This window comes from Panthera tigris, chromosome B2 (assembly GCF_018350195.1).
Source record: "Panthera tigris isolate Pti1 chromosome B2, P.tigris_Pti1_mat1.1, whole genome shotgun sequence".
In the NCBI taxonomy this organism is placed as follows: domain Eukaryota; kingdom Metazoa; phylum Chordata; class Mammalia; order Carnivora; family Felidae; genus Panthera; species Panthera tigris.
The window spans coordinates 7,373,201-7,385,288 of record NC_056664.1 but is presented as its reverse complement, the minus strand read 5'-3'; the positions used below and the strand labels follow the sequence as shown (position 1 = coordinate 7,385,288).

Below are 12,088 nucleotides of genomic sequence, written 5' to 3'. Positions count from 1 at the left end.
GCACATTTTTTGTAGATATTATCATGTTGAAGTTTTCTTCTGGTGCAACTTTCCTGAGAGGTGTTTGTTTGGTTGGTTTTTTAAACCAGGAATGGATTTGAGTTTTGTCAATGTTTTTTTCTGCATCTATTGCAATGTGTGTGTGTTCCTCAGTTAATATGGTGAATGACATTGATTTTTTTAATGTTAAACCAGACATATGCTGGGATAAACTCCACTTAGTTATAATGCATTATCTTAAAAAATAGATAGATATAGATAGATAGATAGATAGATAGTTGGATTTGATTTGCTATAGGGTTAGACACTTTTTGCATTTGTGTTCTCTTGGGATACTGGTCTGAGGTTTTTTATTCTTGTAATGTATTTGATTTTGGATCCAGAGTGATGCTGTTATCACAAAATCAGTTGAGACGTATGTTTTATTTCTTCCCTCAGTGTTTGAAAGAACTGACTACTAAAAATCCATGTGGATGGAGTTTTCTTTGTGGGAAGATTTGAAGTTAACAAATTTAATTTCTTAATAGATACAGTGCTGTACAGGCTGTTTCTTCTTCTGTGACCTTGAGTAGCTTGCGTCTTAAGCCATTTGTCCATTTCATCTAGTTCTCAAACTTACAGGCATAAAGTTTATAATATTTTTATTAGGCGTTCCAGTTATCAGTTTATTACCTCTCAGCTTAAAATCTACTCTTCTTTACCTGCTCTGTGAGCTTTAAACATTTCTCCTTTGCAGCAATTGTGATAATAAGCTTTGTTGAAAGAAGGCACTGGAGGGCATTATGGAGGAGTGAAGTTTCTTCCTGGTTCCTGTTGGGAGTCCATGCTCCATGTATATTTTCCCATTTTTGCAGTGAGGGCTTTTGAGCAAAGAATTCTGGCACCTGAGTTAAAGGATGATTGAATAGAACTATAAAGATAGAGATATCCGGGGAGAGATAGCGATTTATCTCCGGAGAGCTATTTGTTTACATTTGTTTATACTCCAGGTGGTTATATAGAAGGGAGAGAGGAGGGGCTCTCCAGAGAGGATTTGTTTATATTCTGGAGCAAAGGTCTTTCTAAAGGGGAGGATGGCTCGTCTGCCAGCAGCCCCGTATACGCTTTGAGTTTGTTAATTTTAGAGTTCTTCTCTTGTGGGACAAAGCCCCTTTTTGTGCACAGGGTGCGTGCGTACAGGGCATCGCGGTGCATTTTCCTTTGGACATTTGGGACAGTTTGCACATGTGGAAATAGAGCACGGGATGCTCCGCTGCATCGCCGTGAGGGGGAACGGAGGCACGAGGAAGGGACGCCCTGTTCTGTATGTAAAAGGTCTATCCCGCGAAGAAGACACTTCCCATGCTCACACGTGCACGCCCCCCCCCCCCCCCCCCCCCCCACGTACTTGTGTATACGCGCACGTACACATACGGAGACATCTGTGGCAGGCTGGCTCGTCAGCCTGCAGGTCTGGTAACATTTCAGCTCGCTTGCAGTTGCAGACGTCACGGTTCCAGCGTGCTGTGCTGCGTCTGTGCCCCTGCTGCGCGGTTGTCAGCCTCGTGTCGCCCCCGCCGCTGTGCGCACTCACCGCGGTGCTGCTGACGCGGGCACCATATGCTCCGGGTGTCACTCAGCCTTTTTGATCCACGGGGTCCCAGCGCTCCAACCTCCTCCGCACAAGCTTCCCCCAGCCTCTTCCCGTGTGTATTCCGCGGGGTCATTCTCCACAGCCTTCCTGACATAGACGCTGCGTATCCCAGCTTTTTTTTTTTTTTTTTCTGCATCTATTGAAATTGTGTGTGTGTGTGTGTGTGTGTGTGTGTGTGTTGATCAGTTAATTCGTGAAAATGACCTTGATCTTTTTTTAGGTTTATTTTGAGAGAAAGTACAAGTGGGAGAGGGGCAAAGAGGGGGAGAGCGAAAATCAGCACTGTCAGCGCAAAGCCCCACGCAGGGCTTGAACTCCTGAACCATGAGATCATGACCTGAGCGGAAATCAAGAGCCAGAGAGAGGTTCAACCGACTGAGCCGCCCAGGCGCCCTTGACTTTGATTTTTAATGTTGAACCAGACTGATATTCTGGGATAAACTCCACTTAGTTTAGCACCCCACACCTTCGGTGAGTGCACCCCCAACACCTTGACTCCTTTTGTACTCTCATTCACCAGCATTGTTTCACCTGCAACTGTGAGACTCTGGTTGGTCATTCCCTCCCTCTTTCCTTCCTTCTCCTTAGCATCTCTGGCTTAGGTAACCCAGTTATCTTCTCTGTCATGGGGTGGTCGGTAAGACCGACTTTCCTTTTTTAAAAAAAAATTTTTTTAAACCTTTATTTGTTTTTGAGACAGAGCATGAACGGGGGAGGATCAGAGAGAGAGGGAGACACAGAATCTGAAACAGGCTCCAGGCTCTGAGCCGTCAGCACAGAGCCTGATGCGGGGCTCCAACTCACAGACCGCGAGATCATGACCTGAGCCCAAGTGGGACGCTTAACCGACCGAGCCACCCAGGCACCCCAAGACCGACTTTCCAATAAGGTCTGTATTCAGGCTTGAAGAAGGCATGGTTTCCAAGTTTATTCCTCCTTGAATACCCTTCCTCCAATTTACTTTTGTTTTTGTAGAGTTTTCCTTACATCTTTCTCATTGCCCTTCATTATATTCCTTTTTAGAGTTAGGCAGCTTTTATTTATGAAAGACTCTTAAATTAGTTGTCCCATGCCATTCATTCATATAAAGTACAGTGACCCTGCAGGGCCATAGGGAGAAGAGCTCACAAGACTCAGTCATTAATTATTATTTATATCAGCACTTCTCTGTTCGGCTGTGTGTTTTCTGTGCCCTGATTAGATTTGGACTGATATTTGACTGATAAAAACAAAATTGTAACTGACATACAATAAATATATTTTTTTTAAGTTTTGTGTGTTTATTTTGAAGGGGGGAGAGAACAAGGGAGGGGGCAGAGAGAGAGGGAAACAGAGAATCCCAAGCAGGCTCCACACAGGCAGTGCAGAGCCCAACACGGGGCTTGGACCCACAAACTGTGAGATCATGACCTAAGCTGCAACAAGAGTTGGCACTTAACTGGGCCATCCAGGTGCCCCCGGCCCCAAACATTTCTTAATGTCAAATTTAGGGATCACAGAGAAGCTGGGCCAGTGGTACGTTTAGTTTGGGTTCGTCGTATCGGTTGATGTGATTCCCTTTCTTGTATAGTTAAGTCAGTGCTGGTCACCTTGCGTTAGGAATGACTTCTGGGATTACTTCTGTGTACCTGTTGTCACCTGCTTCTCAGTGGGAAGTATCCAAGCCATGCGAACATGTCCTGTGGCAGTAAGCCTGGACCTACGTGGCTACTGGAGGGAAAATACGGTTTACAATATATAAATGTAGAGATCCAGGGCCTTGTCTGCACAAAATTGTTCCAAATTCCATATCCATGTGTGCAAGGACCTGATACAGGTTTTCCCAAGTTACTAGCAAAACTCTAAATTACTGATAATGCATCAAAAAGCAAAAAGGGTCCTTTCTGAACTATTAATAGAAAATAACATTTTATTAACCGTGTTCAAGTAGAGACTCAATTAGCTATCTAGCATCTTTACAACAGGGAATCAAAGAGGTTGGGACCAAAAAAAAATGTAGGCAAAACTTAACTGTGGTTACCACAGAGTCTGACAGGTTATTAATACAAATGTTTGTTTTCCTTGAGTTTATTATGTTTGTGGTATTGGTCAGCTTTTGCATTTTGAAATCTGTTGCATTTCATTGGTTTCATTTCAACGGTTTATGTTTATACCTAATTTTATATCCACCATTTTGTATTTTTCTCTTAAGGTAGGAACCCCGAAATGTATGAGCTTCTAGTCTCACATGAACTGGGTCCGTCCTTGCCTCCAAATCTTGTTTTACTTGGTCATGTCCTAGCGAGTGAATGACCCAGTGCGTGGTATTGTTTATGATATTAGAGACTATGTAGAGATTTTGAATACAAATATTGATGATGATGATGGTGTCAGGGCTGGCCGTGTTGACCGTAATAGCAGTGATGATAATGAATGGCTTTTTCTTTGAATCACAGATCAAACGAAATCCATTAACCACCTTTTGTAGAGACACATCAAAGATTTCTTTTTGTTTGCTCAAAATTATACCTACTGCAATTTAAACGTACTTGGTCTTTGTCCTCACTCAACAGTGAGAACCTCTGGTCAGCATTTGCTGTGTATCTCTTGATGTGGTTGAGGTCTATATTTCATCAACCCAAAATCAGAGCACACAATTTTCCCCTGGTTATACATTTATGGTAGTAAACAATATGGTATTTCAAGCCTTATGAAAACATCTGGTTAATTTATATTTGCTCATATACTTAAAGAATTGCCTTTAGTATAGAAAACACATGAGAATTAAGTCCATACTTCACATACATATCAAAGTACATGAAAATTGTACCGGAAAATTGGGGACAATGTTATTTAGAATGATATTTGTCTAGTCTTCGATAATTATGTTTTCAGGTGTGTTTTTCCATTTAAGGGTTAGCATTGAGATTCGTGGCTTCAGACATATTTTAGGCTCAAGACAAAGGTTAGACATTCTTTTGTGTATTAGGCCTTGAGAATTATTCAACACAGCATAGAAGTCAACTCCTAAGTATGCTGTTATCATATTTAATTTATGACAGTGTATTGTTTTTAGACGTCTATCTTGCTTTTATTCTTCATGTGTATCTTCCTACTTTGAATAGACTCCTTCTTGTCTCTCCCTTTGTCATTTTTTTTTTCAGTCAGATTGCTCAATCTGAAAACAAAGAGCTCTTTGATAATGCACTAGGAAAAAGGGTTAAAGGATGGTTTCGAACAAATTCAAGAAAGAATGATCCAGTTCCCGCTTGGAGAAGGACACACGAGCTGAATCCAGTGGGGCTGTGGGACCTGGGGAGGAAATTGTGAGTACTTGCTCTTGATTGAGTATCATTATCCTCCTGTTGTCTAGGAAGATGATTGTTATAATTAGCAACAAATGTCATGGGGAACTATAATTTACTTTACCCTGTAGCAACTGATAGTTTACCTTTTTCAGTGCCTTTTTCTACCTAGCCACCAGGTCACTCTCTTCTCCCCACCCCTCTATAACAATAAAATATAGACTAAAATATATTTGTCTTACAGTCTTACATATTGATGTACACTTACAGCAATAATCTGACTATAAATTTTTTATAAGTAATTGAATGGACGCTCACCCAAGTTTTAGACTCTTTTATGGTTAAAATTCCTACAAGAAATGAGAAACCATGAGTTTGCATAATAGGTACACAGGAGGGGTTGTTAGAGATATTTTAGGACTCTGCCTCATTAATTTTATTACTAAGTGTACCATAAAGGGATGTTACTTACGGTGTTGAACAGTGCTTTTTAAACAGAATTTTAATATCTTTGGATTTTATTTGTGGTGTACTTTTTCAATTTCATTTTGAACTTATTATGGTTATCCAATAGAGTTATATGTAACTCTCGAGTTAAATTTTAAAAACAGAATGCAAAGCACCATAGTTTATAAAGCATCATATGATTAGTTGTGAAGAATATTGAGTGAGCATGAACCCATGCTAGGTATTTACTACACGAGAGTCATAATCGTTCAGTTGTCTCTAAATGAAAATAACTCAAGTGATCTTTTGAAACGTGTCACTATTTGGGACTTCATACCATATCCAGGTGAACAAGCAAGCCCCAGAGTGTATTTTTAAAAAGCACAGAATATTATATTTAGGATAGTAATGAAATGAAGGAAGTCATTGAAATAAATACATAGTGGGTAAATCTAGGCCAAAGATCAGAGCTTTCCACACCGAGGAGGGATGTGAATAATGTCTCATAACGATATATTTTTATCTGAGTGTGGCATTTTACAGGAGTCCCCCCATTATCTGCACTTTGACTTTCTGCAGTTTCCATTACTGGTGTCAACCAAGACCCAGAAACAGATGAGCCTCCTGGCAAACCGTCGGAAGATCAGTAGCAGCCTGACGCTGTGTCACAAGGCCTATGTCATTCACCTCATTTCATCACGTCATGTAAACATCTTATCATCTCCCATCATCACGAGAAGGGTGAGTACAGTATAATATATTTTGGGACAGAGATCACATTCACTTCACTTTATGGCGTATTGTTGTAATTGTTCTATTTTATTAGTCATCATTATTATCGTGTCTAACTTAGAAAGTAAACTTGACCATAGGTGTGTATATATAGAAAAAAGTGTATGTAGGGTTTGGTATTATCCGTTGTTTCAGGCATCTGCTGGGGTTCTTGGAACATAGAAGAGGAGATTGCCGTATTTCTTTGACTACCACAGTTCTCGAATAGTCAACATCTTACTTTGATGTCTCTACTTTACGGCCTTATGACCTAAATTCATTCTGTATGTTTTCACTGAGACTCTGCTCTAGAATATCATTAATATATTGTTTTAACCATGTACAGCGGTCTTTGCTCAGTGTTCATTCTCCAGAGCATCTCCGTCGATTTCAATATTTTTGACTATTCCCTGCTTCTCTAAACAGTTGGCTTTTATGGCATTGATTCTGATTTGTCTTCTCTCATCTGGGTTGCTCCTTATCTTGGTAGTTTGCTTTTACACTCTTCTAAATGTGCGTGTTCTATAATGCCTGTTTCTAGAACATTTGCTCTTTTCATCCTTTTCAGGGGAATATCTGTTTTCTAGGCCTCAACCATTTCTCTGTGGGCGAGACTATGATAACCGGTATTTTTTTCCCGTCTCTAGAATTGTCTTCTTGAGATTCCTAGAGTCAAGGGAAATGAGAGAGAACTAAAAATACTAAGGATGTCTTATGAGATCAGAAAACTATCTAGTTGTAAATTTGGAACTCCAGAAATAAGTGGAACAATGGAGATTTGGTTGGTAGAAACAAAAATGAAGCTGGAGTTTATTTTTTTATTTTTGTGCTCATTTGAAAGAAGATTCTTTTCAATATACATTTTTATCCTTCGTGCTTAATTTCAGAGTTGGTTCATATGTTGGTGTGTAGCTTTTTGCTAAAGGTCAATCAAATATGTACCATATCCAACTATTTTGAAGTAATTAGTTCAGGTCCTAAGCAGAGGTACATGGTTTCTCAGGTGATGGAAAAATTCAATTACTATTTATAGTGAAAGTTGCACTTGGACAAGTCCGTTAATTTATCACCACTTACTAATTTCGCTGGTATTGATTACCGTATTTATAAAGTGGTTTTAAGCTGTATACTCAGAGTGCCTGGATGTCAGGTAACACTCCTTCCTTCATTTATTTTTTTTATAGGATTTTTTTTTTTTTTACCATTTATTATTTTTAAGGGAGAGCGAGAGAGAGAGAGCGCGTGCACAACAGAGGGACAGAGAGAGAGGAAGACACTGAATCCGAGGCAGGCTCCAGGCTCTGAGCTGTCAGCACAGAACCCGATGCAGGTTCGAACTCAGAAACCGTGAGGTCGTGACCTGATTCAAACTCGGACACTTAATCGACTGAGCCACCCAGGAAACCCCCTTTATTTATTGATGTTTCTTTATTTTGAGAGGGGGGGGAGGAAGGGGGGGAAGAGAGAAGGGCAGAGAATCCCAAGCAGCCTCCTCACTGTCAGTGCCCAGCCCAGTGTGAGGCTCGAACCCACGAACCACGAGATCATGACCTGAGACAAAGCCAAGAGTCAGAAGCTTGACAAACCAAGCTGCCTAAGGAGCTCTGGTGTCCCTTCCTTTATATGTTTGCTTGATGAGTTCACTTGCTGAGGCCTGATGAATGCATTTCCACAGGTTCATTTTCCTGATTACTGGGGCCACAGAAACAAAATCTATACATTCTAATTTTGTAGGATTGCCCCATAAATTCTAGATTTTTAAACCATATTGTTCTTATACATGGATAGAATTTAGAACAAAGAAACAAACAACCAGAAACACAAAGAAACTGTGAGAGATGGAAACTCAGCCCCAAGTTGGGTTTTTGTGTCCTGAGTGAAATGTGACTATAAGACAATGAGATTGTTTCTTCCATGTGATTGTGAAATTAGTCACATTATCTTAAACTCCTACCCTGACTGTTCTTGTCACCATAAAAAGTACAAAGAATACTCTCATTTGCTGCCTAAAGCTTGATTTGGCTAATGAAGAAAATATTTCCGGGCCACCTCTTTGCCATTGGAAGACATCGTGTACAAAAGCTTTGCAGTTACTTCTGAGAAGTTAGAGCATATTTGCTTAACAGATTAATCTCCCTCAATTTCCTGTTGTTCACATTTGCTTCTTTTGCTTCTCTATCAGTTTCCCTCTTGTCCACGTTGTTTGGGTAATGATTGTTGAGCACAATGTCCGGACTCTGGATGCTTCGGTAGATTTCAGCAACATGGTGTTCATTACAGAAAACTGTGAATCCGCGTGGACCCTCCACTCTCTCTCTGAGCCTCATGGGCCTTTGGCTGTTTCTTTTGTCCTGTAAATTTGAAGGGACAATTCCACAAATAATATTTTCTTCTTTCTTAAGTCATTTTCTGAACTGGAAATACCTGCATATCTACATATAGCCTTCAACATAGATGGAAAATGTATTGGAGTAAAGAAAAACTTTTGGTGGAAGTAAGAAATATCTTAAAAGAAGTAAGATACCTTAAATATCTTAGAGTACATCTAACGAGACAAAATCATTAATGTTATCGAATATTTTCAATAAAAAGATTGTAATAGAAAATTGATGTTACAGTAAACACTTTGAGAAAATTGCTACACTAGAAATTTTGAGATGGGAGTTTAAGAAATTTATTTGAATATACATTTTTTATGTTTATTTACTTTTGAGAGAGAGAGTGGGGGACAGAGGATCCAGTGTGGGCTCTGCCCTGAAAGCAGGTAAATTGATACGGGGCTCAAACTCAGGAACCATGAGATCATGACCTGAGCCCAAGTTGGACACTTAACCTACTGAGCCACCCAGGTGTCCCTTGAATATTTTTACTTAACTTGCTCCTATTAAGGTTATTTAAATACTTAGATTCAAATGGTGAGTAAATCAGAGCACTGTGAGTTAGCAAATATTAGAAGACTTAAAAAATATCACCATATTCATATCCCTGCTAAATTCATTCTCTGTTCTAGAGGCTGCCAAAACATAAAGTAATACTATGATAAATCTCTTGAGGGGTATTTTGGGATATAATAATTGGAGAAAGTGATTCTTTATGATATAAGGCAAAAACATTAAGATAGTAAGAGTAAATACTTTCACAAAAGATTCAAATTCTAAACAAATGAATAGACTGCTCAGTTACATTCAATGTGTACTAAAATTTTGAATCTCATTTTATTTCACAGTTAGACTTTCTCTGGTAGTTTTCGAAAAAACAGCAAACAACCCCTTCTCCCCTCAACATACTAAAAAGCCAACACCTTAACGGAAATCCACTTAATTTTATTTTTAAAATTTTAAGGATGTTTGAGAGTTATACCCTCTAATTCTATTTCAAAGTAATAGAAACATAAGTACACAATATATTTATTTCCTTGTCCTCCAGATCTTCCACTGATTAGATTATTAGTTATCTGATTAAAGAGGTACACCAGTTTTTTGCTTTTATTTTTTAAATAAAGCAGACTACTTAATCCCATACCGTATGTAAAGAGAAAACAGGCTCGCAAGTCAATTCTTTTGTACATCTAAAGCAGACTTGAGGGGCGCCTGGCTGGCTCAGTTGGTGGACCGTGAGACTCTCAATCTCAGGGTTGTGAGTTTGAGCCCTACATCGGATGTAGGTATTGCATGGAAATAGAATCTTTAAAAAAAATGAAACTTCTTTAAAAAAATAAAAAGTAAAAAAATAAAGCAGTCCTAAAACACACCAAGAAAATCTAGCAAAACATCACTCAAAATAAATTACATTATGAATAATTTAAACTTGGGGCACCTGGGTAGCTTAGTTGGTTGAGCCTCTAACTCTTGATATCCGCTCGGGTCATGATTCCAGGGGTTCCAGGCTGAGTGTGGAGCCTACTTGGGATTCATTCTCTCTCCCTCTCCCTCTCCCTCTCCCTCTCCCTCTCCCTCTCCCTCTCCCCCTCCCCCTCCCCCTCCCCCTCCCCCTCCCCCTCCCTCTCCTCCCTCTCCCTCTCCTCCCTCTCCCTCTCCTCCCTCTCCCTCTCCTCCCTCTCCCTCTCCTCCCTCTCCTCCCTCTCCCTCTCCCTCTTCTCCCTCTCCCTCTGCCCTTCCCTCACCCACACGTGTGCATGCACATGTGCATACGGTCTTTCTAAAATAAATAAAATTTAAAAAAATAAACTTTAAAAGATAAACAATGACAAGAATACTAAATGTATATTATACACTTGCTACAAATACGTGAGTCATCACTAAGCTTTTTACCAATTAACTGAAAAATTTTAACCTGGGCAATTCCATGGTTCACAGAGTTTATGTGTTTAAAATTAGACCAATTGTAGGGGCACCTGGGTGGCTCAGTCAGTTAAGCGTCCAACTTTGGCTCAGGTCATGATTGCACGGTTCGTGAGTTTGAGCCCCGTGTCGGGCTCTGTGCTGACAGCTCGGAGCCTGGAGCTTTCTTCGGATTCTGTGTCTCCCTCTCTCTCTGTCCCTCCCCTGCTCACACTCTGTCTCTCTGTGTCTCTCAAAAATAAATAAATGTTAAAAAAATTTAAAAATAAACCAGTTGTTCAAGAGGTACAATTTGTACCTTTTGTATATTTTGTGTACTAATTTGTATTTGTGTATTTTGTGTACTAATCCTAGACAGGGATGTTTTGCAAGATTCCTCATGAAGCGAATGATGTAAAGAATGGTGTCCTCCGTGAGATTCCTACAAAGGAGTTCAGAGGGTCTGTTATGAAAAAAGTTATATATTGAATATTTGAATTAATATATTTAGGGGCACCTGGGTGGCTCAGTCGGTTGAGCTTCCAACTTCGGCTCAGGTCATGATCTCATGGTGTGTGAGTTTGAGCCCCGCCTAGGGCTCTGTGCTGACAGCTTAGAGCCTGGAGCCTGCTTTGGATTCCGTGTCTCTCTCTCTCTTTCTTTGCCCCTCCCCTGTTCTTGCTCTCTGTCTCTCACAAATAAATAAATGTTTAAAAAATTAAAAAAATAATATATTTGCATTAAGACAGGTAAACTGATATTTGAGTACAGAAATAAAACAGCAGTATTAAATATTAAGCTACACATTCTGTTTTTCTAGAGTGTCAAAGCAGAGAATAGAGAGGTACACTTAAATTCTTTGAAGTGCATGGCAGGGGTACAACTCTGAAACAAAAGTCATTATTATTATTTTTTTTTGAAAACTATCTGTAACATACAACTGGCTTATACTTTTTTTTAAGATTTTAGTTTCAAGTACTCTCTACACCCAACGTGGAGCTCAAACTCAACAGCCCTGAGTTCAAGAGTCGTACACTCTACTCACTGAGCCAGTCAGGTGTCCCTTACAATTTTTGATCCTATTCAGTATGTTAACTTATTTAATTCTGTAGGCATATATTTTTCAGTCAGTTCTCCTCTGTTGTACAGAGAACGACCTGCTCTTCAAGATGAACCATTTCAGAGGTTCTTTCCCCAGACTTAAAATGCCAAAAGGCATGCATGATTGGTTTGCCTGCATGTATAATTTTCAGGTTAATCTTTCTCAGCTGCCTACCTTCTGCTGGTGAACTTCAGGGACCTGTTGGTCCCTTGATCTGTATTTCCAAATTTATATCTCGAGGAACTTACTTCTTGCCTCTTCCCTTGGCGACTGAGAATGTTAGTCCCTCCCAGGATAGCCTCTTGTTCCGCACGAAGGCACAACACAGGGTAGCTGCATTCCAGGTAGCTGGCTGGTAAGGAGTACACCTTGAGGTCCCTGAGGCTCCAATGCTGTGGAAAGCTCACTTGAATGAAAGCGTGCTTATGCACACGTGTGTGCATGTGCACACACGCACATGCACACACCACGGAAAGTATATGTGGTCCTGCCCGGAACTGCATTAATTGACTGCTTACTGCCGTCGGCCGCTCGAATAACTGCTTTTATTGAATTGCTTCTTGAGTGCAAT

The 12,088-nt window shown here is 40.1% G+C and overlaps 1 long non-coding RNA gene across 2 annotated transcripts in view; it reads left to right on the top strand.

Moving 5' to 3' along the window:
• Positions 1-12,088, top strand: part of LOC102970952 — a 154,281-nt gene that overhangs the window by 34,744 nt on the left and 107,449 nt on the right. Inside the window, exons 1-3 of one of the 2 annotated variants that reach the window (XR_001511141.2) lie at positions 2,485-2,522; positions 4,777-4,938; positions 5,944-6,105. This is a non-coding gene — a long non-coding RNA (uncharacterized LOC102970952). Of the gene's footprint in view, positions 1-2,484; positions 2,523-4,776; positions 4,939-5,943; positions 6,106-12,088 lie in introns of those variants that run through there. The other variant, XR_006217469.1, reaches the window with a different exon arrangement.